Below are 3,339 nucleotides of genomic sequence, written 5' to 3'. Positions count from 1 at the left end.
AATTGATAAATCACAATCGAGACATAAGTTTCCAGATATCCAAAAGCGGTGCCATGAACGTTACAATAAAGTCTTACAAAAGCGTTCCAAATCGAAGTCACACACATAAATTAGCCACTGAATTCATGGCATAATTTAAACAAAAGTATATAATCTAGAAGGAGATAATTAAAATTAAGTTAAGAAAAAATGGAGGATCAATTGGCAGCTTCGTCTCCATATGAATCAACCTCATCATCATTTCCATCTTTCTCATCTCCATCATCTGAGTCATGCTTTGTTTATTCTTCCTCTTGTGCACGCTTTCTTATGCTTGTTACTACTAGGATTCAACTACGACAAACCTTTGGAATGCCAGGCTTTGTTGTTGGGATTTAACCACAACCAATGCAATTGCAGATGATGCTTTAAGCTCCTGAATTAAAGAAAATCATAATTGAAGTTGGAATGTCACATTATTTTCATAGCATCACTACTTCTACCACGAATCAAATACTGCACAAGGATCCAATCTGGCCAAGAGTAATTTTTATTTAATTTATATGTTCTTCCATAGTTAGTATGGTTATTTCGACATAACAAAAACATACGATAACAATCTAAATATATCCATTATAACTGAAACGGAAAAATTTCTGTATAAGGCAATTGTTTATAAAATTAATGAAGGGGTAAACCTTCTTAGAATTCAAACCCTTCTAGATATATTCACAAGATGCAACGCCAGTCAAGAAAAGAACTTTCACAAAACCTGGTAATATGGCAGATAAAAAATAACAATTGGTTTAGTAGATAGATACATTAATATGAAACATAGAAAATTTGATGCAGCTATTATAAAAAAGCATATGCATGCATGGAAAAGAAGGATTAAAAAGAAGCATTACCACAAAGTTGAAAGTCTCAAGTCATAGCCCGGATATAAGCCTGGATAAAAGGAAAAAGAAGGATTTATATGCTTCATCAGATGCATCAGATTCAAAGTCCCCAGGGTACCAATTTACATTAGTCTCTTTCAGTTCATAGTTCCCAGCAACAACCTGCACCTTAGAGATCAAGATTTTTATCATCATATAGTTAAAGATGAATGCTAATTGCTTCCTGCACGATAAGGCAAAACATACCTGCACGAGATATGAGTACTTTCCTATAACAAATTGATAGTTTTAATAAAATGCAACAAACCATTTATGTACCCAAAAGGAATTTACAAAACTAAACTGAAAGAAGAGCATAAATTTCTAACCTGTTATAACCCATATCCTTCGAGTAAGCCCTGCTGTTAAGTTGTTGAAATTAAGTATAAAAATACGGAAATGAAATGCTCGGTAAGTGTAATGAGTTGTTATTCTATTCACAACGTGATATTAATACTAACTTGCGGAGGAGAATTAGAAATTATTTTATAGTCAGCCTGAAATATTGCACACCTGAAATATTGCACACTTGCACATCATATATACCTTTAAATTAACAATATATTACAATTAAAAATATGTCTCTGATAAATTTTCTTCATAGTATTCATACATTTAAAATTAAGCAGAGCAATAACATCACACAAACTAAATGTAACTTATAATGGCTAATCAAATAAAAACCTGCAAGAATTAAAATCTATCAATAAATAGCATCACGTACTACAATAATAGACCTTAATCATTGGAATAAACAATATGATACAAGCAAAAAAGATATGAACCGAAACTAGCAAAGTTCACACGAGATCTTGAGTCCATATTTTGCGAGAAAAGTTTTGATAGTTAAAAATCCAATTAGAATCAGTGTTTTTCCAAGGAAAATAAGATTCAATTTTCCTGTAAAATTGGTATACAAAGAGGCATCATAAAGTTAACTTGGTCCACATAGGATCACAAAATGTTAAATAATGTAGAATTCCAAAAAAAGGGAGTCAGACACTGCTATATTAAAATGAAAACTACTATAGTAAGATTTGTGTATAAAACATGATTAGTGCTGGTTGTCAGCTCCGGAATTCTAGCAAGAAGGTCATCAAGTCAGCTTATAATATTCATTAAATATTTCCTAAAGCTATATAAATACACCATATTGCAATTTATTCATGCATATTGTTTAGCAAGCAAAGAATGTAAAACCTTACAAGTACTTGACCATCATATTAGTAGGCATAAATCTAGAAGAAAAATATACAATAATGATGAGACTCATCAATTAGTCATGTCTGAAATGAGAGTCTGAAAATCAAAAGCTCAAACTCACGTCAAAGCTAAAGTCAAATTACATGAAATTTTTTAAAAACAAATTAAACAAAGAATAATAATTTAATCAAATATTTCGATTTGGGTATCTTTGAAATTTAAAAATGATAGTAAAAAATCATATAACGCAATGAAATTGACAACTAACTCACCAGAGAGTGGCCGTAAAATAATCCGAATATGCAAAAAGACAGCAAGACTTCTCGATTTCTCTGTCTCTCTCAATCTCTTTGTGGCTTGCGATTAAATATAAAATCTCATTTGAACAAAAAAAGACCCAAATTATCACAAAAATTAATTAACACAAACAAGCATAACATAAATGAGCATAAAAAACAAACCCACAAACAAACTTGATTATAAAATAGAATCTCAAATTAATGCAGAAATGGAAATGGATATATTAACGAGTATAATCAATTTGGAGGAAGAACATAGTTTCTTGAGATTGAGTTTTGTTCGAGGTTGTATTGATTTGAGCTTGAATCTTCCGAATTAACTCGATTTGAGCTTAACTCTGGGTTTCTCCAAGTGTCTCTCTTCTGAGTGTGTTGGTGTTAGAGCTGGCCAAATGGGCGGGTTTGAACCGCTCATTCGGGACCGGTTCGTATCGAAACCGTAAAAAATTCGGACCGAACCGGGCCGGTTCAAACCCGCACAGCTCGGTAATTTAGGTGAACCGAACACGAATACCAATTTTAGAACCCGGGACCGCACGAGCCCGCACGAGCCAAGCCCGCACGAGTCGCACGGCAAGCCAGCTCGCACAACCCGCACGAGCCCGCACAGCACGCCCGCGGGTGGCACGCACGCGCCAACGTCTTCCTCTGCTCCCTGCTCTTCTTTCTACCATGGCTGCACCTGCAACTTTACACTCTGATTCCCTGCAGGTTAACGTTACCTCCAACTTCAAGGCTCCAACGGCACTCTAATTTCCTTATAAATATATACATACAAACACAACTTTTATTCACAGTTCTTCGACTTCGACCTCTCTGTTTCTCTCAATCTCAATTCTCAATTTCTCCGACTTTTTTCTCCTTATAAATATATACATACAAAAACAACTTTCTCTGTTTCTCTCAATCTCAATTCTCAA

At 34.1% G+C, this 3,339-nt stretch overlaps 1 long non-coding RNA gene across 19 annotated transcripts; it reads right to left on the bottom strand.

Moving 5' to 3' along the window:
- LOC141693789 (uncharacterized) lies at positions 1-2,793 on the bottom strand. 19 transcript variants are annotated; one of them, XR_012563265.1, is made up of 7 exons: positions 2,393-2,793; positions 1,415-1,430; positions 1,247-1,279; positions 1,125-1,147; positions 888-1,046; positions 678-751; positions 1-415 (listed from the first exon to the last, which is right to left on the bottom strand). It is a non-coding gene; the product is annotated as an uncharacterized LOC141693789 (long non-coding RNA). The 19 variants fall into 19 exon arrangements; XR_012563266.1 differs by having other exon boundaries at positions 1,131-1,147; XR_012563268.1 differs by lacking the exon at positions 1,125-1,147 and having other exon boundaries at positions 2-415; positions 888-1,040.
- Between the last annotated feature and the right edge of the window lie 546 nt (positions 2,794-3,339).

Source organism: Apium graveolens, chromosome 10 (genome assembly GCF_009905375.1).
Source record: "Apium graveolens cultivar Ventura chromosome 10, ASM990537v1, whole genome shotgun sequence".
NCBI lineage: Eukaryota > Viridiplantae > Streptophyta > Magnoliopsida > Apiales > Apiaceae > Apium > Apium graveolens.
The sequence above is the reverse complement of the archived record's forward strand: the minus strand, read 5'-3'. Positions and strand labels throughout refer to the sequence as shown.